Raw genomic sequence first — 24048 nt, forward strand, 5'->3', positions numbered from 1 at the left:
CTTGGAAAAGACATCAGAAGCACAAGTAATAAAGCCAAAAATAGACAAATGGGATTACATCAAGCTAAGAAACTTCTGCATCACAAAGGAAACGCTCAACAAATTGAGGGCAACCAGCAGAATGGGAGAAAATATTTGCCAACTGTGCAACTGATAAAGGATTAATACGCAGAATCCACAAAGAGCCCAAGAAGCTCAACAACAAAGCAAACAATCCAATTAAGAAATGGGCAAAGGACATGAACAACCATTTTTTAAAAATATTTATTTATTTGAAAGAGTTACAGAGAGAGTAGAGACACAGAGAGAGGTCTTCCATCCGCTAGTTCACTCCCCAGATGGCCGCAATGGTTGGAGCTGACTGATCCGAAGCCAGGAGCCAGGAGCTTCCTCTGGGTCTCCCAGGCAGTGCAGGGGCCCAAGGACTTGGGTCATCTTCTTCTGCTTTCCTATGCCACAGCAGAGAGCTGGATTGGAAGAGGAGCAGCCAGGACTAGAACCAGCGCCCATATGGGATGCTGGTGCTTCAGGCCAAGGCTTTAACCTGCTGTGCCACAGTGCCAGCCCCATGACAAGCATTTTTGAAAGAATGAAATTCAACTGGGCAACAGATACATGAAAAAATGCTCAAGGATCAGTAGCCATCAATGAAATTTAAATAAAAAACACAATGAAGTTTCATATCACACTCCCTCCCATTGGAGTGGCTATCATTCAAAAATCAAAAATCAATGAATGTTGGCAGAGATGTGGGGGAAAAGGTACCCTAATACACTGTTGGTGGGAATATAAATAAATAATAATGTTTAAAATATAAATGAGGATTCATTTAATCAAATTAAACATATACTTTACTTTATACATGGTTCTTTTCACCATATTAGTAGGAGATAATAACACATCTTTAAATATTTTTAGTGCAAAACTATTTTAATGCAAATAGGGGAAATTGATATTATGAACTAGTGATCTGTAAGCAAAGTGATAATGGAGATACTTTTAAGATCAATTTGAATGGAAATCAGGGCTAGAATATTTAACTGCACTTACAAGGTAGGTAAACACATTTCTAAGAGGCAACTCGCCTCACTTCAAAGTGAGAATTCAGCAATCTTCAACTACTGTGTCCCTACAAGAGGAAGCATTGCTTTCCTGTGTAGGTTCTAGTTCCAAACTTTGCTGCACAGTTCATCACCTGGAGCCTTATAAAAACAGTGTCTATGTTGTGTTTTAAACTAATTGAACCAGAATATTTAGGGATAGAATACAGCTGCTGATATTTTTAATGATCCCTGTAACTTACAAATGAAGCAAAGTTGGGGAATTAGTACCCTACACCATGATCCACATTGGGATTTTATACAACCCGTTGATAACTTTTGTTTAGGAAAAAATACATATTTTTCAACTTTGCTAATTTCAAAAATTCATTTTTACATTTGTGTATTTGTATTATAAGGGAAATTAGATTTAAAGATGGAAATGTATGGGGGCCAATGCTATGGTGTAGTAAGCTAAACCTTTGCCTGTGTAGCCAGCAACCTATATGGACACTGGTTTGTGTCCTGGCTGCTCCCCTTCAAAGCCAGCTTTCTGCTTGTGGTCTGGGAAAGCAGTAGAAGATGAACCAAGGGCTTGGGCTCCTGAATCCGTGAGGGAGACCCAGAGGAAACTCCTGGCTTCAGATCAACTCAGCTCTAGCCGTTACGGCCATCTGGGGAGTGAACCAGCAGATGGAAGATCTTTCTCAGTCTCTCTTTCTCTCTCAAATAAATAAAAATTTAAACATATATAAATATGTAATATAATTAACATGCTTATTATATCAAATGATCACTTCAGTAATAGTAAATTTCATAATTAAAAGTATTTTGGCTCAAACTGGCTTAATTTTTTTCTTTTTTATCTATTTATATAAAAGGAACAGATTTTATATATTTCAAATATACAGTTTTAAGAACATGATAGTTCCCATTCCCCTCCTCCATTATTTTTCATATTTGCATTGACAAATCCTCAATCAACTTTACAATCACAAGCTCAATCTTCCAATAAATAAAGAATTCAACAAATAGTAATTAGAACTTCCACTGTTCCTCAGGGGTATAGACAAGGTCCACAAATAATGATCCAATCTCAAGAGGTCAATCGCACTCATACACATGACATTTTGAAGTTTTAATTATTGTAGTAATATCAACTGTTGATATTAATATGCTGTGAAGCTGAATTTCAGAAATATGGGCTCTGAATGCACCAACAATCTTACCAGCTATTCAAAACTTCACAGGAAATATTCAAAAGCATGCCTTTACACAAAAAAGAAGCATTTCATGTCTCTACTTTAAAAAAACTGTTAGAGGCTTTACTTTTACCCACTGGAGAAGAAATCAGTTAAGATGCTTGTGTCCCATACAGAAGTACGTAGGTTCGATTCCCAGGTCTGCCTTCTGAATTCAGTTTCATGATGATGTAGACCCTGACAGACATCAACTGGTGATCAAATAATTGGCTTCCTGCCACTCATATAGGAGAGCTGGATTCAGCTTTGGTTTCAACTTAGTCCCAGCTGTCGTGGGCACTTGCAGAGTGTACCAGCAGTTGGAAATTGTCTCTCAATATGTTTATCCCTCTGACTCTCAAGTAAAAAATGCATAAATAAATAAGTTCGCATCAATATGATAAAAAATTAAAATGAATTTGAGAGCATTATGTAATGATTAAAGGATCAATTCAACATGAAGAAGTGACTATAATAACATGAACATATGTTAAAGCCTGCTTTTTTTTTAAAAAAAAAAAAAAGTTCATTTGAAAGAAGACAGAAAGGACAGGAAGAGGGAGAGTTTTATCCCATATGTTGGTTCACTCTCAGAATGCCCACAGCATCTGGGGAGCCAGAAGCCAGAAACTCCATGTGGGTCTGCCATGTGAGAAACAGGGTCTTTAGTACTTGAGACATCACCCACAGTCTCCCAAGGTATGCATTAACAGGAAGCTGGGTCTGGAGTAGAATAGCCAAGGACTCAAACCAGGCACTCCAACAAGGGATTCAGGCATTACAAGCAGTAGAATCACAGAGCTAAATGCTTACCCACAAAGCTTGCTCCTAATGATGTGCAGTGCAGGAGGCATCAGCATAATAAATCTCCTAAAAGGAAGACTTAGCAAGAACTACTAATTCTTCTGCAAAATTATAGAACACTCAAAAATACTGACCCAAGGAGAAGGAAAAGGTGAAGCAGAATTAGCAGTGAATTTTCAAAAAAAAGTAGACTAGTGATAAAAGATGAAAAGGAGAATAAATAAATACAAATGTCCGTCTCTAGAGGCCAGGCTCAGCAACAGCGGTTAGGGTTTGCATCACCAGACACAGAGCCGAGTCAAAAAACCATTGCCGGCATCCAAGATTCTAAATATCTTGCTAAGATAATTATGTACTGTTTGGTATATCTTTTCTATTTTGCTAATATTTATAGTTTTTTGTTTTTGTGTAGTGAGTGACAAAAGGAAAAACTATGCCCCTGATGTCCTTAAAATTGATGTGTTTTATTTTTAAGAGATTGCAAATTTGAAACCTTTTTGCTACTCCTGGAAACTCTAGTTTGGCTGGATTATTAGTGACATGGGATGATTGAAAGGACTTTGAGAAAAATCATCACTACAGAGGAGGATGGGGGAGGTGCTTATAGTTAGGAAAAATGGGAATATACAGAAGTGATTTGAAAGATAGTAAAATAATATTTTAGGATAGAGACTGTTAATCCATGAGACCTAAGGAAGAATTTCTTTTTCCGTTGGTTCACCCCCCAAGTGGCCACTGCGGCTGGCGCACCGCGCTTATCAGAAGACAGGAGCCAGGTGCTTCCTCCTGGTCTCCCATGCAGTGCAGGGCCCAAGGACCTGGGCCATCCTCCACTGCACTCCCGGGCCACAGCAGAGAGCTGGACTGGAAGAGGAGCAACCAGGACAGAATCCGGCCCCCAGACTGGGACTAGAACCCGGTGTGCCAGTGCCGCAGGCGGAGGATTAGCCTAGTGAGCCGTGGCGCTGACCCAAGGAAGAATTTCTAAGATTAAACTTGTGAGAGAAAACAAAGCTGATTTAAAGATGGTTACTTAAGTTTACCTGATGCTTTTGGCTTTCCCAGGTACCTACATTACCAAGAACTTTAAAACCACTGATCATTCAGAGATAACATTATAGTTCTCTCCTCTAATGAGACAGTCTCGACTAAAGACCCCCTTGTCTGTTTAACTCTCCCCATGTGATTTCATTTCTTTGACAATATGGGATATTTTGATTGAATTTTACAGGTTGTCCCTAAATGCCATCATAAATGAACTTACAGTAGAGAGGCAAAAGAGGGACTAGCATTGATGTGTAGCAGGCTAAGCGGTCCTGTGTTGCAACAGGATCTCAGATTGAAATCCTGGTTCAAGTCCTGCAGCTTGCTTCCAATCCAGCTACCTGCTAATGCACCTGAGAAAGCAAAAGACAATGGCCCTAATGTGGGGCCACTGTCACCCATGTGGGAGACCCAGTGGGAGTTCCTGGATCCTGGCTCAGCCTGGCCCAGCCTGGCTATTGTGGACATCTGGGGAGTGGATCAGAATATGGAAGAGCTCCTCTCTTTCTCTCTCAATCTGCTTCACAAATAAGTAAATAAATATATAAAAAAAAAAGAAGAGTGTGTGCAGACAAGTGGAGGAGCTCATGTGAGCACAGAGGCAGGGTCTAAGGTGATGCAATCGTAAAACAAAGAGTGCAGAGGCCACCAGACCCTGATAGATGCAGGCTGCATTTCCTCCAGAGCACCCAGATGGAGTCACCTTTCTGGCTGCTTGATTTTGTTCCTCTGCCCCCAGAACCGGGAGAATATAAATTTCTTTTCTTTCAAGCCACCATCTTTTTGGTAATTTATGACAAAAGTTTTAAGACACATAGAGTTATCAGAAAACATTGTTATCTAAATGTATCATCTTAAAATTTTACTAATTAAGCTATTGTAAAAATGTTGATTGCATTTGAAACATTCTAAATTGTGTACTGCCTTTGATTAGGGAGGTGTTTCCACAACAAAAGATACAAGTAGTAAAGGAATGAAATGATATTGTTTTGTTAGCAGGAAATGTGAAGTCTTTTTTTTTCCATAAGTACTATTGTGAAAATGATAGACTTGGGATAAACTACTTAAGCACCTGTTTTTAAGGAGAATGTTGTTTTACATAGATTAATTCAGGCAGAGCTCTGGAGATAATAATGAAATTCACCCATTTAGGATAAACAGCTTCAGTATGGATTTTTGATAAGAAAACAGCTGCTCCTCTAGAAGTGGTAGTAGCTACAGTCTGAAGGCCATGAGATTTGTCTGTTCTGGAAGATGAGATGAGCAAGGAGCAGATGGTTAGCATAAATAATTCAAGAGAGCTCTCCAGTCACTTCTTTGGGGAAAAACAATACGTTGAACTATGTTTACAAGGTTACTCAGAAGTTTAGTCTATAAAACTATTTCTATTTCTTTTGCAGGTATGCTATCAATGTCCCATTTGAAGACAAAATCTTTAATCACTTGACGTTACTCTTTTGAAACTCCACATCGCATGAGTAATATAAGAGCAACATATGTATAATTTGAATTAAACATATCTTGTCCTCCAATGAAAATGTTGGTAAGACTAAATTACTCTGACTTATCTACCACAGATAATATAAGTAAGACAATTTTTGTGGGAGACCAGGAGAAGCACCTGGCTCCTGGCTTTGGATCAGGGTGATGTGCCGGCCACAGCAGCCATTGTGGGGTGAACCAACGGAAAAGGAAGACCTTTCTCTCTGTCTCTCTCTCTCACTGACCACTCTGCCTGTCAAAAAAAAAAAAAAAAAAACAAAACTAAAACTAACTTTTGGTATTATTTTACAACATACAAAACATATTTGTAAGTAATCACCCATTTGATTGTATTTTACAAAGTGTCTGAAACCAAACATTCAGGGCAGAAAATAAAACAGTAGTCCAAGAGTTCAATAAACCTGATACTTAAATTTCATAGCAAAGTTTTTATATATACCTGGCATAAAAATTTGATTTTTCTTACTCTTCTTTCCTGAAAAAATGTATTAAAATGCTGCATTAAATTTTTCTCTGTGTTTAAAGATACACACACACACACACACACACACCCCATGCCTGTATGACAAAAAGACCTTACAATATCATCCTAACCTCTTTTCTCTTAGTGAATTATTACTCTCTTCTTTAATTTTACCTTCCGTTCAGAATGAATATATATTGTGATTTTTTAATCAAATAATCTTTACTGAACTTTGTATTTCCCTCTAGTCATCATGCTTTCTTCTTCCTGTGATAATTAAAGTTCTAAAAAAAAGTGTCTGCTCCACTTTCTTTCCACTCAGTCAGCTTTTTTAATCTTATGTTCAGTGATGCCTCAATTTCTTCATATCTGGCACATCTTCTCAGTCCAAAGCATCTCCTCTCAACTCCTGGCAGTCCACACTGCAGTACAGACATGAGCTACCTGACCACCATTACATAGAGACTCTCCCATAGTTTTGGCAACTCTCAATCCATTTCTAAAATCAAAAGCACATATTTCCATCAATCATCAATATATCATCTCACCCCTGGTTTCCAGGTAATGGCATCACATTGTGCTCCTTCACAACACTAGAATTCTAGTCACCCTTCAACAGCATCCAACCTTCTGCCATCCATGTGCCGTCAACAGTCAGGATGTCACCGCAGTGGCAAACCGATTTGATCTCTTGGGTGCTTTCAATCAAAAGGACAAACTGCTTACCCCAGCACCATGTAGCTGTTCTGCATTTCTAAGATTTAGTAATTCGATGAAGGCTTGGAATTGCAATACATACTTTTCCTTCCAAAATGATTAAATATATATTTGTATTCCAAAATAAATAGTTATAATGGCAGTTTACAGAGCTGGAAATCCAACAGAGAATCACAATTTAGGCATTGATGATGAGTCATTAAAAGAAATCTATGGATGAACAAAACCAGAAACTCAAGTACTTCAGTCATACTGCTTCATTATCTCATAGTGTTTGGCCACATTAATGGATTTTTTTTTTGCTTGTTTCTCTTCTGGAGATGTCTAACCATTAGAAATTTTTATGATAAATGTATCCTTTGCATTTCAGAGTCAATAGTTGAATTTTGAACATCATACTTAAGAGTTTTTAAACTGAGAGCCATACTTGGAGTCTTTTAACTGAGAACAGGTGTGAACAAAGTCCAAACAATCATTGGGAAAGTATCCTGCACACCCTTAACCCTGAAATTTATTTGTCAAGTAAATGCATAAAAGTTAGACTTACAATAGGCCCTCTGCTCTAATAAAAACTGCGAATAGTGTTATCAAACTTCCATTTGTGTGTTCTTGTGACACCTCCATTCCATCTTCTTCAGTTCTTTATTCTTATTGGTGCAAGAGACATGAGAATATTTTAAATATAACCTAATCTACCAGGAAGCATGAGGTTGAAGGAGAGAAGAATCAAATATTGTAGGTATGATAGACCAGAAAATATCTGCAACCTCCAACCTCTTGGCTATAATGATGAGTTCAGTATTATGAAAACACTCAAACCAGAGCTATAAGGCTCAAAACTATTACTACTACTATAACATCCAGGGAAAATTGTCTTTCCATCTTGGGATAAATTGATAGGGAAAAAAACTTCTTATGATATTGGTACCAATATCTATCACAAACTCTGTGAGAGGAACTCATTAAAATGAAAGATATAAACAAGAACAGAGGCAGTAAAGTGACAGCTCTCTAACGACTGTCATCTGTCCTCAAAGTGCATTCTGCCTGTATCCATCAGCTTTTTGTCAGTATAACTAAAGTACCTGAGAGGAGCTATGGGAAAAAGGTTGATGTTGGCTCCTGGCTGACAGTTTGGAGGTTACAACACTCAGCAACCTGGCACCTGATGATAATGGTGGATGGCAGAATGTGGGCCAAAGAAGGACCATCTGGGTATCCTGGAAGCAGAGACACAGGGAGCACACTCAATCATGGGGCAGCCTTTTTTAAAAAATGATTTATTTTTATTTACTTTGAAAGGCTTAGTTACAAAGAGAGAGGGAAATGGAGAGGGAGATGGAGATAGAGAGAGAAAGGGAGAGGGGGAAGGGGAGGGAGAAGAGAGGGAAGGAGAGAGTAAGAGGGAGAGGGAGATGGAGATAGAGAGAGAAAGGGAGAGGGGGAGGGAGAGAAAGAGGGAGGGAGAGAGTAAGAGGGAGACGGAGATGGAGATAGAGAAAGAGAAAGAGGGAGAGGGGGAGGGAGAGGAAGAGGGAAGGAGAGGGGGAGAGGGAGAGGGAGGGAGAGAGAGAGAGAGTGGGAGATGGAGATAGAGAGGGGGAGGGGGAGGGAGATGGAGATAGAGAGAGAGAGAGGGAGAGGAAGGAAGGAAGGAAGGAAGGAAGGAAGGAAGGAAGGAAGGAAGGAAGGAAGGAAGGAAGGAAGATATCTTTAATCTGCTGATTCATTCTCCAAATGGTTGCAGTGGCTTAATAGCTAAAACTGGGTCAGGAGGAAGCCAGGAGCCTGGAACTCCATCTGAGTTTTCCAGTGGGTGGCAGGAGCCCAAACACTTGGGTCATCTTCTGCTATTTTCCAAGGCACATCAGAAGGGATCTGGATCTGAAGTGGACCAGTAGGGACATGAACCGATGTCCCTATGGATTTCAGCATCAGGTGGTGGTTCAATGCACTGTGCCACAACAGCGGCCCACATGTGGTCTTTCCATGTAAAGCCATCAGGACTCCATCATCAGGGCTCCGCCCTAACAACCTCTTCATTCTAGACACTTTCCAGCGCCAGCCTTCAGACACAAGTATTGAGTTAAGTTTTATCCTTATGCCACTCACATGAGACTCTGGGAATCAGCCCCTTACATAGGACTCTGGAGAACATGCAAACCATTATCCAAATCACAGCTCTTCCTGATGTGCAAATGTACCCACATTCCTTCCTTCTCTTGAAAATTCTATCTCATCTAGTTTTTTTTTTTTAATATGATGAAAACAAGAAACAAAGACAAAAAATTTGCACCACATCCCTGTGACACTGGCTGGACTGCCATCCTAATTTTTCTACCATTTTCCCAACTAGTTTATGATCATGCAGTCCTGATCATTGCGTGACTAGCATTCAGCAATGCCCAACTGTTCTGCATGCAGCTCAATATTCACTTCTCCAGAAGTGTTTCCTCACTGCTTCTCTCAGCACACCAATCTCCGTATTTTTTTTTCTTGCAACAGTACCACCAGGAACCTACTTATGTCCTAATTATATTAGAATTAGCTGTTAAAATCTGTCTGGGAAGGTCTTTACGGACAAAGTCTTATCATTTTACATCTCTTCTGCCTACTCAGTGCCTTTAGTTCAACCAATAGCTGCTGTTTCTCAATCATGGTGCAATCTAGGGTGCTTCATGTCCTATTTCCAGGGCTACAATTTCTATCTTGTAATAGTTTCCAACTTGGAATGAACTTAAAATTTGAACTGCAGTAGAACTTACAGATTGTCAACTATGCTTTCTCTGGGTACAGCATAGTGCATGTCTGGGGTCTGATGTTGAATCACTGCTCCAGTTATGCAGAATTTCACAAAACATGGTTATTTACAGGTCTTTGAAAATCAGATGTGTCAGCTGAGAGACATACTCTTTCATAATTTTAAATACGTACAAACTTGACCAATTCGTCACCCCACAGTGGAAGAAAAGAGTAACTGACCACCATGAGCATTTGCTCAGCAAGAAACACCACTTACAAAGTAACACAGAGCACTGTGCTTCAATCCACTCAGTTACTGTAATAGGACGCACGGGACAATCGTCTGCAATTTGTTCAGGCTCTCTTCTGAAGGCCTTAATCCTGAACAAAACATGTTCGTCTTATGACCTGCATATATTCTTCTTTGATTTCACACCAGGATAATCTTTGTACAATTCTATTAGTCAAATCACTCAATCATTCCCTTTCTCAAAGAATGTTTTCAGATATATGGCGACTTCATTATTGATGTGAGATGAATTGCTAAGTTCTTTTACATATAAGGAGATAGTACATTTAATGCTGCATACTTCACAAAGTAAAATATATATTTGTTCAACCATGATTTTTTTAAGTGTGTTTGATTCTCTAAAGAAACATGAGCTGCAATCTGGATGAAAGAACGAATAACATTTTTAAAAGACACACATTACAAATGCATTTCTTTTAAGAAAGAGTCTATTTCTCATAGCTCCAAGTAACTCGATGCCTCTCCAGTTTTCCATGCTCCTGGGAAGTATTCTCACATCCTTGAATGTTATCATCAAAGCTGGCTCAGAATTTAAAAACGCTGAGAAGTTCAAGCATTGTTTTAAAGATTGTTGAACAGATGTAGTTTCCCCTAGGAGAGTTCCTTGATAATAAATACTTTGTATTTCATCTGAGAACTACAAAATATAAGTATGCATTTTGGCAGAGAGCAAGACACCAAGAAAGGAAAAAAAATAACTCAAAGGCAGAAATTGAGAGAATGATGGTATTTTATCTCTTGCTGCTCTTATTGCTCAATTTTAAATATATTTCAAACTAAATGATAGCAAACATCTTTTCTTTAAAATTCCTTTTCATTTTATTTGAAAGTCAGAGAAACATAGATTTTTAGATAGAGAGACAAAGAGAGTTCTTTCATCTGCTGACTCACTTCCCAAATGGTAGCAACAGAGAGCGCTGAGTCAGGCCTTAATTCGGGATCTTGGAACTCAATCTGTGTTTTCCAAATGAGTGGCAGGGACCCAAGAACAAAGAATCATCGCAGGCGCCACGGCTCACTTGGCTAATCCTCCGCCTGTGGCACCAGCATCCCAGGTTCTAGTCCCGGTCAGGGCGCCGGATTCTGTCCTGGTTGCTCCTCTTCCAGTCCAGCTCTCTGCTGTGGCCCGGGAGTGCAGTGGAGGATGGCCCAAGTGCTTGGGCCCTGCACCTGCATGGGAGACCAGGAGGAAGCACCTGGCTCCTGGCTTCAGATCAGCGCAGCGCGATGGCCGTAGCAGCCATTTAGGGGGTGAACCAACAGAAAAGGAAGACCTTTCTCTCTGTCTGTCTCTCTCTCTCTAACTCTGCCTGTCAAAAAAAAAAAAAAAAAAAAAAGAATCACCATCTACTATCTTGCAAGTATGTGCATTAGCAGGAAGCTAGATGGGAAGTAGATACCTCAGCGTTGAACCAGGCAGCCCAACGTGGGGAGTGAACATCCAGAGTGTCAGTTAACTACTGGGCCGCATGTGTGCTGTGATGGTGAACACTGTTCCTAATAACAGGATACCCAGTCAGAAAGAGCATAATCTGTTTTAGATTGACAACTGTGACAGTTATTGGGTTTGTGGGTATTTACAGTTGATAATTATATTACTTGATTCCAATATTTTTAAAATTAGACTACTAAAGGTTTGACTAGATAGATAACATTTCAGAATTGGTATTAGTTTGAATGAAAAGGAAACGTTAATTGAGATAAATTGATGTTGAGTAGAAGCTGGTTTAACCTTGCCCGGATGATACAGACTTCACTGAGGTTCACTGGAATTGTACAATTTAAGTTCATTTTTTTTTTTTTTTTGGACAGGCAGAGTGGACAGTGAGAGAGAGAGAGACAGAGAGAAAGGTCTTCTTTTCGTTGGTACACCCCCAAAATGGTCAATACGGCCGGCGTGCTGCGCCAATCCAAAGCCAGGAGCCAGGTGCTTATCCTGGTCTCCCATGGGGTGCAGGGCCCAAGCACTTGGGCCATCCTCCACTGCACTCCCTGGCCACAGCAGAGAGCTGGTCTGGAAGAGGGGCAACCGGGACAGAGTCCGGCGCCCCAACCGGGACTAGAACCTGGGGTGCCAGTGCTGCAGGTGGAGGATTAGCCTAGTGAGCCGCAGCGCCGGCCTTTGAGTTGATTTTTTTAAATTCATTATTAGATATTTGAAGAGTGTCAATAAATACACTTTAAGAAGAAAGTTGAAGATAGAATTAACAGGATAATGCAGACATTTAAAGCCATATAATGGGGTCAGCGCTGTGGTTTAGTGGGTAAAGCTGCCACCTGCAGTGCCAGCACCCCTCACAGGCACCAGTTCGAGGCACTGCTACTCCACTTCTGATCCAGTCCTCTGGTATGGCCTGGGAAAGCAGTAGAAAATGGCCCAGGTCCTTGGGCCTCTGCACCAGCACAGGAGACCCAGAACAAGTTCCTGGCTCCTGGCTTCGGATCAACCCATATCTGGGTGTTGTTGCAGCCACTTGGGGAGTGAACCAGCAGATGGAAGACCTCTCTCTCTCTCTCTCTCTCTCTTTACCTCTATTTCTCTCTGCCTCTCTGTAACTATTTTAAATAAATAAATCTTTAAAAAGTCAAATCATATAATAGAAGCAAAGGTTGGAATAACAAGGGAAATTAAGCCTGGTGGTGGGGATAAGAAATTTCTGGTCACAGATTTTCTCCCCCCAAATACTTTGAGCACTAGATGAGAGAGATACTCTGATTTGTTATGGTTAATTGTTTGCAGCTTCAGAGACCAGGAATGATGTGGCGGGTAGAGATCTGGGACGTTGTATGGTGACCCTTAATGTGGAAAGCTGTCTGTCTATACAACATTGAGGCAGCAGATGTCAGTGAAGGTGGATAACCTGCCACCCATCGGGGCTTCAACTGCGACACAAGAACAATTCAGCTACTGCATGGATTGGGAAGACCGCTAAATGTCTAACAATTTTCTATAATGTGATACTATGACATGGTTTTAGAGGTGGTGAAAAGGTTTCTGGCAGTGCTCAAGGACATCTTAAGTCTTCACACATTAAGCATGGGTTGGCTCCACACGGTTGCTTTCCCTTCTTAAACAGCTGACTCTGTGATAGACTGTGTGAGTGTCTGTGCTTCCCAATGGAATGACAATGCATCTCCTCCCTACTTGATTGTGGATTCACCACATCACCTCCACTGGCCAATAAAATGAGCCTGAGTGACACAGGGCACTTCTGAGCTTTGTGAACCAGGAAGCCGTTCATCTGGGTTTTCCTGTTTGCCTGCCACAACTGGAAATGCTCCCCTGCTCAAGTGCAAGGCTGCTCTGTCAGCCCGGTTCTGTGATGAGTGAGGACAGAGCACAGCTGATCTCCAGTCCCCACCTCATGTCGGGGATAAACGTACAGTGTGGTAAAACGCATGAGCTTCTGAGATCACGTGCTACTCAGCCTGTTATAACTGACACGAGGTTGGGTAAAAGGTGCAGTAACTGGCTACACTCTGTGCATTAAAAGTTTCAGAAGAAAACTGTTTCTGTGGTTGCAGACAAGAAATGATGGCATCAAAGCTGAAGTTTTGGCCAGTTATGAATTGAAGGCAATGTGTAGAAAATTCCAAGAGCATGCTTCCCATATTTCCTAAGATGTTTAAGCCAGGCCAGCATTAAAAAGAAGATACAAGAAAAAGATACAGAAGACTACGAAAAGGATACAAACCTTGTCCTTTTCTCCATTATCTGTCTCCATTTTCATGTATTTTGCTTCCTATCCTCTGCAAACCCACAAGAAAAAATAGCACTATTCTGCCACCATGCACCTAACTATGAGTCACTTAAACTTTAAGAACTTAACAAAAGAAAGGGATGTTAAGGAAATGATTCTTGTAGGAAAACTTGTGTTTAGGTAACTTGTAATCAGATAATCACCAAACGCAAAACATGAATGACAAATGACTCAGGTTAAAAAATAATCCTATTCCTTAACATTTAAGTTTGTGCCTTACCTATTGTCCACAGCAAAGCTTTGTATTGATTAAATAGCATTGGAAGGAAGCTGTTCTCAGATTAGAACTAAATCAAGGCACAGCGTCTTACTGGAAGACAGTGCAGCATGTAGACTTCATGGCATATTACTTTAAATTGTTGAAGGATTAAGAAAAAAAGGAATCCAAACTGATAGCAGAAAATATGGATCTCTTAAATTCTATGGAAACTCCAATATAGTTTGTGACATGTTTCTGTTATTTGTTCTACTTTGCCAAAACTAAGCAAAAACAAAACAAAACAAAACAAACAAACAAACAAAAAAAACCAAAAAACAAAAACAAAAAAACTTATTGATAATAAGAAACTATAAAGACAAGTTTGGTCTATGATAAAATTAGCATTAATAAAGGAATTCAAGGCATGGGATAGTGAAGGAAATACCAAAATGACTTTCCAAACCATATAAAGAGTGAAGTCCAGCATTAAGTTATAAAAGGTGTGGGCAAGAGATAGACAAAGAGGGAGAGGGAAGAGAGGGACAGACAGCAAGAATTAAAAGGGATGAAATCTACCTTAAAAGCATTTTAAGTAAAAAATACTCAGACATTTTGGCCCACAAAAATGAACAGTATAATATATGGGACAGCAAGTTAAAGAGATCTCAGTATGTATTTTGTCCACGATTAAGGAGGTGGTAATTTTTTTATATAGTAACGAAACCATATTTGTCACCTTGCATTCTATTTAGTTGTGAATTCCACTGCTGAACTGAGAACATTCCAAGAAGAGAAGCATGGGTCATGGTTTAGAAATACCGTGAAATGAAGAGCAATCTAACAGAACAAATCTACACAGAGGAGGCACTGATTATGTGCTAATACCAAAGTGCTGCCCTGTGGAAGAGGAAGCAGACACCAGCAGAGTCCACGGAGGCGGACAAGGGCCATCAGTCAGAAACTGGCATGCACACTATTTCTGTGCAAGTCTCCATCAGGCTATTGTTTTCTTCTGCAGAAAATCAGCAAATGCAGAATACTTTAATTTTACAATAAGCAAGAGCTTCCTTAAGAGTAGCAATGTTCACACTCACAGTCTTCAGCCTCCTGAGACACTATGCTCCGCATTGCTGGAAATGGAAGCAATCAGCACAGAATTGCATGAACTGGAGGATTCTTCATCAGGCAGAAGGCGTGGTAAGCTGGCCGCTGAAGTGCCTGGCAGCGTCAGGATCTGAAGCATGCATTTATGCCTCGAAGCATGGGTTTATGCCTCAGTGGTGTTTGGGGGAAATTTATTTTGTTATTCTCGGTATGTTATCCTGTAGAGCCCAGGCAACAAATTTGGTCAACCACACTAGACTGATACTTGTTCAGAGCTCACACAACATAGCTACATGACAACCTGACGTAACACCACACATCTTTTCACTAACACTTTGTCAACTCCTTAAATGAAGCACTTTTTCTTTTTCTTTTTCTTTTTTTACCATAAGAAGGGTTACTTCTTCAGAACAAACTGTTAAGATCATACTAGCAAGATAGGAAAAATTAAATCGATTTTCAGTGACAGTCCATTTAACCACATGGCTGATGCTGTGTGCATGCTATACAGGTGTCAATACGGAATGGGGGGAGTTGAAGAGACTTTGTTCAAACCAAAGAAAAGATGCATTTTACACGCAGACTAAATAATTGCTATGAACCATCTGGCTATCCTCCACAAATCTAGGCTACAATGTTTGGACGAAGTTTTGAACCTTTATAAAATGTAGATAGCAAATACTAGAAGTGACTGCAGACATCTTGTATAGAATTCAACTCATTCCAACTAAATATATTTTTTGGCTCTAGTGCTTTCCATAACACAGTGAAGTAAGCAAATGACATACAAACACTCGTGTCAGTATTTGGGAGTAGTGAACATATTTATGAATTACATAAATGTACGTATCTATGGGATGTTCCTTGTAAGTGCACATATTTTCATATTGTATGAATCTGGGTATTGCTTATGTGATCCCTTTTATCATTAAGGGTTTATTATAAGCTCTGTGTCATCAACAGTGACAATTAACTCAGTACATGTGGAGAAAGATGAGCCATGACAAGCAGGTCAGGGTTCTGATTTAATAATAGTTCCTGTTCAATTAAAAGGTGAGTACAGTACTAGGTAGTTTTGTCTAAGTATGAATGTTGGCTTACTGCTTGTTAGATGTGTCATACAAGTTACTTATTACGTGCCATTTCTGCTGTCTTATCTGAAAATAGAAAATGTACCACATAATATTACTTTGAAGCATTAATTTAAGCATTAAATGGTGTAAGGCCTATAATGTATATTATACTTGGTTCATTATAAATGAATCAATATATATGTTCATCAAAATCAGTGCATCCTAAACTTTGAGAAATACACTTCCTATAGTAGATATTTACCAGGATTTATTAGAAAAAGAAATCAAGCTTAAAATCTCATAGTTTCTTTTTCATTGGGTGAATAAATCAGGATGAATAAAAAAAATTGAGGCTTCTTTCCACTCACAGTGACATAAAAAGACATATCTTGTGCATAAGTCAAAATAGATTAAGTTTTTCCAAAGAAACAGACAGCATCATCATAATTTTAGGCATCAACAACACACATTTCTAGGCTTCAGCTCATCACATAGGTACCAGGAGTGGCTGGGGACTGGACTCTCGTTTGCCCTACTTCGTGGACAAAAGCTGTTAATCTTCACTAACTAGAACATCGTGATTTCCCTGGCTGGGAAAGTAAACCTGGAAAGTCATGCCAGATTCTTTTTTTTCCAACATTTTAATTTTTAGGTTTTATTGAAATCAGATGGATAAATAGATGCACAGATAGGCACAGAGATACCCCGTTTCTCCTGTATATGTGTTTATATATATGGGGTTGACATGAAATAAAATACATTAAAAGTATCTATTAGTTCAACTTAACTATTTCTTTAAAACACTGTCCTTTTAAATACTTAGTCACTTGAATCTACTGTAGCTGACCCCACATCCCTGATCTTGATCATAAATTCCCATCCAAACACCCTTTTGTGATTTCCAAATATTGGTGCAATGATAAAAAATATAAAAACCATGTAAGCCAATGTAAAGAACTAGGTACTTTTTTACAATTCAGTTGAACAAAAGAAATAATACTTTTTAATCTTGAAGAAGTGAAAAGTCCAATGTAGAGCGTTCGAGAGCGTGTTCACAGAACAAGTAAATACCTCGTCAAAGTTAAGGGAGAATAGAACTAGCAGCAATTCTGTATCAGTAGCATAAACACAAAACTATCCTTTCACTACAAAAGTATAAAGATAATTGGCAAAAAAAATTCAAAATCAACTTTTTAAAACCATGGAAATTAACCAAATGGTTAGAGAAATGCAAGCAGCATTTATTCAATAAAATAAATATCTATGAGTAGAAATTCAATGTTTTAAATGCCAGATTCTTAAAGGTTTCCTCTTCACCGTGAGAAGCACTGCTTGTTTTCACATTTCCCGCAGGAAAGTCAGTCACGTGGCCATTCCTAAGCTCCAGTTGCTGGAAATCAACTTTCTTACATATCTGTATGTTTGAGTGTATGGCTCCCTTGGCATGGCTTCAGAGAGCTTGATAATTTTATCAATCTGACCCAAGTGGTAGCATAAAGCATACACAACCTAGAAAAGTCATCAAATATATTTTATGAAACTGATCTTAGAGTATTAAGTACAAATTCTCTGAATGCAATTTTATTCATTAATCTCTCTTCATCACAGTCTGTGCCAATATGAAAAAAAAACACTTGTTGAAGTCACCATTTATTTTATTTTTATGATACCAAATCAGAGTCTCGAATGATTTGTTCCAGATTAAACTAGATATTTGAGTGAATTATGACTTTAAATAAATGCAATTTTAGAGGAAAAATATTGAGAAATCCCTTTATAAAAAATAAACAGAAACCAATGGGAAAACATTACACTTGTATGTTAAAGTGCATCTATAAATCTTCATCCGATCATTAAAAATAATATAAGGTTGCTGTTAATTACATTATTCATACCTGAGAGATGGATAAGAATATTTTAAAAGGGCAAAAAACCTGTCAAAGTACCTATCAAAATGTTCAAAACAGCATATACCATATTATTTCACAATTGTTTTTTAGAACACACTTAAGCACAAAGATGAACAGTGTTGTTAGCCACAAGCTTCCAAGTGACACCAAATGAAGTGTATCAAATCAAATGCACTGAACATATATATTTTGTTATCTCATCCATCAATCATTAGATACTAAGATACATAATGTGTCTGCTACACACAGCACTGCACTAGTTTTTTTGTGATGATGCAAAAAATATGCTGTTCTCTACTCTCAGGAAGCAATGGCCTCTTTGCAGAGATTCGGAATGATGGCGCTGAACTAGGTATGATGCATCAGGCCAACTGGAACAGGTAGGAGGCATTTGGCAGAAAGCCTTTTGGGACTTGAATCAGGAATTATTTCATACAACACCTGCTTGGCACTCTATAGCCATCTTATTTCAGATGGTGTTAAAATTAATTGAAGTACAGAATAAAATTTGGTAATGGCAAAGTTGATATTCATAATATATTAAATACTGGTACAGTCAGGCATTGATGAATCAGAGTGTAAACACTGGCCTATCAAAAGCAAGCATAAGCACAAATCCAATTCATTTTTTTTCTTCAGGCTTGATGCTGAATACAGCCTTCAGGATATCTGTAGCGCACAGGATAGCCACTGAGCAAATCATCACATTTAAAGCATATTGATATTGTGGGAATAAAGGAAGGATGCCACTCGCTGTTTTGAAAAGCTTGCTCTCTTTCCCTTATTCGTATATTCTGACTACCAATTCCTTTAGAACTGTGTTACAAATATAAACATGGAAATGCCAAAGCTTTACCCAAAAGCCAGCAACATCGATGTGATAGTTAACTTAGGAGAATTTTATATCTAGTTCATCACGTATAAATAAAGATACTTAATGATAAGTGATGCAGTTAAAGTTTAAAAAAGTAAATGCCTTGTGAATATTCATGTAACTACTGATAAAATGTATTCATCTGAATCTTAGCTACTTTGCTCAAATGAAGGATACAGTGGATTGAACGTGTGAATGCTCACTTAATTACAGGGACATCTCATTTTTCTGATAGTAAAAAAGAGTGACACACGTCAGACAGCAAAAGGAAATTTTAAAGAATCTTATCTGAGATTATATGATTACATAATACAGATTATTTTTCCAATTTCTTATAGATGAAAAGCCAGCAGGGGCTGTTTTTGGCTGTTCGCAAATATTCTATCCTTTCTTCTCTTCTGAGTACATGGTAAGTAGCATTTCCTTGTCATTTTCCTCTGAAATTAGGCTTGACTATAAAACCTGACCCTAAGTAAATGCTGTGAAGAAACTCATCTAAGAGTAGGTTACAACTGACTGCATTTATCCACATTGCTTCTGTAACCAAACCACTCCAGATGGGGTTCTTCCCTTCAGTCTGAGTCTGGGCGTGGGATCAATGCAGAACAGAGACCCCAGCTCATCTGCACTGGGCATGCAATGGGTGAAGACATGAGATTTGTTTACACCTGACATTTCAGGATTGTTTATTTTTGCAGTGTCACCAAGCTGATCCTGACTCACATAGATACTGCATTCAGAAATGTAGGGGAGGAGTCCTGCCGAAAAGAGCAAAAGCTGGGGACTGGGGCTGTGGCATAGCGGGTAAAGCCGCCACCTGCAGTGCCCACATTCCATGTGGGTGCTGGCTGCTCCACATCTGGTCCAGCTCTCTGTGATGGCCTGGGAAAGCAGAGGAGGATGGTACAAGTGCTTGGGCCCCTGCACCCATGTGGGAGACTTGGAAGAAGCTCCTGGCTCCTGGCTTCTGATTGGCCCAGCTCCAGCCATTGCAGCCATTTGGGGAATGAACCCATGGAAAGAAAGACCTCTCTTTCTCTCTCCCTCTGCCTCTCTGTAACTCTTTCAAATAAATAAATAAAACTTAAAAAAAAAAGATAAAGAAAAGACCAAAAGCTTACAGTTGTTGTGTTGACTTGCTGGATTGCTGAAGTGTGAAGAACACACTATCAAGGGCTGGAATGGGAATGCTGACAATCTGTATTAAGCAGTGAGAAAGCAGCTGAAAAACTGTTGCCCGTGCTAACTGGAAAAGTGCACAGATCCAATAAACTCGGGTGCCAGAGAAGAGAAACTAGTTGTGTTGCTGTAACTGTTTCTGGTGAAATATGGCACGGTGACACATGGTTCCAGATGGTGGCCATGCTATTAGCCCGCATTCTGGAGTGAGGGGACACAGAAAGGCTCTGCAGCCAACTTGTAATGGACAAGTAGCAGGAACAACGAACTGTGACTTCACACCCGCAGGATAATTTTATACTGTGCCTTTCTCTAGCACTACCTGTATTTCTTGTATTCTACAGGACCTCAAACCAGAAGAGGTTTTGTAGGTTTGAAGGCATATATAAAGGAAACATGCAGAGACTGTGAATCAGGTAGATGAAGAAAGCAAACACTCCTAAACTCCCAGCATTAAAATAAACTCACCTAGTTATAGCATCCAATTGAAATTTGCTTTATAGCAAGAATGGTTTTTGTGTGTCTTGCATATTCCTTGTCAAAACCATAAACTACTTCAGCTTTTCTTAAGGGATATAGCTCACTAGTGGTATAGAATCCAGTAAATACTCAAGTTGGCAACAAGGAGTCTAATGAAATTCCACAGCTCAAAACAAGAGAAAGCAGGGAGCAACATGGTGAAGACAAAAAGAAAAATGTCAAATACGAAAACATAGCTTGGAAAAAGGTGTGACTACTGGCTGTGGAACTGACTGAATTCAAACAGATTAAACAAAAAAATTAGCTAACTTTTATCTGAATTATGCTGCCAAAGAATCCATGATGCCAGGCTAAAAGCATCTGAATTTTAAGACGCAAAATGACAATTGAATCCCAATGTTAGGGGAGAAAACAGGGTATAGAAGTGTTTCCTAGACCTGTTCTCCATTCTCACTTCAGATGCGGAAAAGGGGGAGGTTGGAGTAGGAAGCATCCCCTGGGTATTGGCACTTGGGACCACAGACAACCTTGGATGAGAGAGCTACGTCAGAAGGAGAATCAGAGGTCTCTGAGGAATTTGCCACACTTCAGGGCTCCGACTCCCAAGTCATCTTGCCAGTGGGTTCTGAGGGTTGCTCTGAAGTTGAGCTGGTGTTTTATATGCTGTTTTCTCCTTCCAGTCTTGTTCTGGAAGCGCATACTCAGTTTCGCTAACCAATTCTACCTGGGTAAACAGTCCTTCTGGGGGAGAAATCTACTGGTTGTTTGTTTCATCTCTTGGTAGCAAAAGAAACCACATCCAGATTTGATGAAGGATGCCCAGCTTTGCTTTCTGAGCTGCACCCAGTGGTGGCGACCGTTGCGTGTGCCTTGAGGATGGAGTGAACGAGTTCTGTATATGGCAAGTGAAGTAGGCTGGACATCTGGGCAGCAGAATAGTGTGCTGTGGAGGCATTAGAACTCTTCGCATATATTGAAGCTCTATTTTAAGGAAAAATCCCTTTTGGAGTTAGTCACGGCTAATTTACTTTGAGCACCAGAATTGTACCAGGTGTACTGGGAATCATTTTCCAGCTAAAGCTTCAAGACACAGTGCACAGGTAGCTGCATCTTCCTTCTGCCATCCCAAGGGGGGGTGGGCTTTCCACCCAGAGCTGCTCTTTAGTTAAGAGTGCTAAAGAGGAGATGGAGGAGTCTGAATAAATCTCACAGCAGACTCACAATGAACAAGTGAGGAGAAATAAAGTCTAACATTTTGTGGGTTCCTTTCTACTGAAGGATTACCTGAAGTTTCCTGAGTGACAGTGAAGGACATTCACCAGCTCACTAAGGTGAACTGTGGAAACAAGAGCAGCCTGAAGCGAGGTGGGGGGCCCAACACTCACTGGAGAATTCAAAGAGGCACTTTTCCTACTGTGCATGGCTCAAGCAACTCCATGGCTGAAGATGGCGCTCTACTACTCTATGTTGTTTAAGAACAGCTACTTACACTTCCTTCTGAGGGAAAACAAAGAACGTTTTTGCTCCCTCAGATGCCCTTAGAAAATGGTATTTCTGGGTCTCACTGGTCCAACTTCTCATGCATCTTGGACTGATCTCTGCAGACAGGGAATGGACTCTTGTTTTTAGTTCATATTAATCAGAGAATGATTCATGATCTCAGTCTCAAACATTGATCAATACTACAAATGGAATGCAGCTCCCCATTGGAAATCGGGGGTACATTACTGTCAGGAAGGAGAAGAATAAACACTGAGCAGGAACCAGACAGAAATGATGAAAGTCTGTATCATATAATGTAGAATACAAAAAAATTCAGTTATTTTATGTAAATATATTTATGAGTACTAAACATCACCTGAGAGAAAATGGCTTTTTGAGAAAGATAATTAAGAATATTTCATATAAAAGTAGCAAGAGAAATAGATTTTTGTTACAAGGTTTGTAAAGCAAGCCTCCCCAACCTTGATAGTACTATACCATTCAGTATAGCATGGATCCCTAGCATTAAGAGTTAACCTACTTACGTCAACATGGACAATGTTCTCTAACAGTAATACCTAGACAATCCCATTATGAAGTGGCTTCCACTTGCCATTTGTGAATCATAAAATACACACCCTTTCATTTAGGGGGATGTGATCCTGATAAAGACGCATGAATACAGCATAAGGGACACCTTGGATTTTCTGAATGCCATATGGGAGCAACAGTGATATGTTAGAAAGTTTCAAAAACATTTGTGCTTTACGTAAACCAATTCCTTTATTTTTCATTGCAATTACTCCTTAGAAGAATATCGTCATGTCCCATAATTACACTTTAATTAAATTTCTTATTACTCCAGAAAATATTTGAGGATCATTTACAAAATTATTTTGAAAAGAAAATACATTTCCATTTAGTATTTTTTAGAAAGATTTATTTTGTTGGGGGCTGGTGCTGTGGTGCAATCCGTTAAGCCTCTGCCTGTGGCGCCAGCATCCGATATAGGTGCTGGTTCTAGTCCCGGCTGCTCCTCTTCTGATCCAGCTCTCTGGTATGGCCTGGGAAGGCAGAAGATGGCCCAAGTGCTTGGTCCCCTACATCTGTGTGGGAGACTCAGAAGAAGCTCCTGGCTCCTGACTTCGGATCAGTGCAGCTCTGGCCATTAAGGCCATTTGGGGAGTGAACCAGCAGATGGAAGACCTTTTGCTCTGTCTCTCCCTCTCTCTGTAACTCTATATCTTAAATAAATAAATAAGATTGTCTTTCAAAAGATTTATTTTATTAAGTTGAAAGGCAGAGTTACATAGAGAGAAAGAGAGAGAGAGAGCAAGAGCAAGAGAGAGAGAAAGAGAGAGAGGAGAGATATCTTCCATTTTCCAATGGTTCATTCCCCAAAGAGTCACAACAGCTAGGCTAGGCCAGGCTAAAATCAGGATCCTGGACCTTCCTTCTGGTCTCCCAAGTATGGTGGGGCCCCAAGCACTTGGACCATCCATGGCTGCTTTCCCAGGTGCATTAGCAGGGAGCTGAATCAGCAGTGGAGCATCTGGGACTCAAATTGGCACCCATATGGGACAGTGCTGATGGCAGAGGCTCCTATTACACCACAACGTTGGCTCTCATTTAGTAGTTTTTTAAAGGAAAATTTGGTAAACGGTTGTATAATCCAATTCAAATTTAATTTTGCCTTTAATCATTTAGCTATATGTATAAAATTATACACATACAGTTTTCTTCTTAACTTGGAATCTTTGATCTAGCTATGGCAAGATAGTGTTCCTAATTGTTATTTCTGCCTAATTAAATATAACAAATAAGTTGGTTTAGAGTTGCCTGTTATTTTGTTAAGGAGTGTGTAGTATTATTTCCATGTTTAATGTCATTCTTACAGGCAGAATATTTCTTACTACAAGATATGAAGACAAATACATTTGATTTTGAATTCTCCATCACAGTCCATAATTGGTATATTTTCCAAGACTGAAATATAATCAAATATTAAAAAATGTCCAAGCATTCCATTCAAATGATCTATTGATTAAATTTTACATTTAGTGCAAATGGGAAATACATGCAGCAGAAAAGTGTTTTAAATCCTGTGTGTGGTAACAGTTAT

At 39.4% G+C, this 24048-nt stretch overlaps 1 protein-coding gene across 8 annotated transcripts in view; it reads right to left on the minus strand.

Moving 5' to 3' along the window:
• Positions 1–24048, minus strand: part of BRINP3 (BMP/retinoic acid inducible neural specific 3) — a 545052-nt gene that overhangs the window by 117532 nt on the left and 403472 nt on the right. The window lies entirely within an intron of this gene.

The sequence above is a fragment of the Oryctolagus cuniculus genome, chromosome 13, assembly GCF_964237555.1.
Source record: "Oryctolagus cuniculus chromosome 13, mOryCun1.1, whole genome shotgun sequence".
Taxonomy (NCBI): domain Eukaryota; kingdom Metazoa; phylum Chordata; class Mammalia; order Lagomorpha; family Leporidae; genus Oryctolagus; species Oryctolagus cuniculus.